Raw genomic sequence first — 571 nt, forward strand, 5'->3', positions numbered from 1 at the left:
AAGCCTGTTCTTAATACAGAGCTTTGTAAAGAATGTCCACTACCAATTCTAGAATTCCTCTAATTCGAAAACGACCATAAACATAATTATGTTAGATTTATGTTAACACATTAGTATGCACTCTTGTCATAAAATATCAATGTGCGTTTGACAGCTGGTGTCATAAAAAATCAAAACAGAATTGTATTATGTTTGGTACGATTTCAATACAAATACTATTTTATTACACCAAAAGCGAATATCATGACTGCTAAAGGTATAAAAAAAACATAATCCATATGCATTTATTTATCCCTTTTTACAATACTAAAATCTAAAATCTTTAAGGGTGAAATACCAGTCGCGTGTAACAGATATTCCGAAGTGCAAACTATCACACAGATTCAACGTGATCATCTGACAAATAGCTCGCTCGTCAGCCTTTGATGGATATAAAATTTACACAATGATTATAAACGGATGGATAATCTCTGTCAGCTACAGTGGTGTTCGTCCTCTGAAGAGAGATTAACTATACGTATAACAATGACATAATAATTGCTTATTAGCATCGACGTCATTCTTTAATACA

Source organism: Penaeus monodon, chromosome 25 (assembly GCF_015228065.2).
Source record: "Penaeus monodon isolate SGIC_2016 chromosome 25, NSTDA_Pmon_1, whole genome shotgun sequence".
In the NCBI taxonomy this organism is placed as follows: domain Eukaryota; kingdom Metazoa; phylum Arthropoda; class Malacostraca; order Decapoda; family Penaeidae; genus Penaeus; species Penaeus monodon.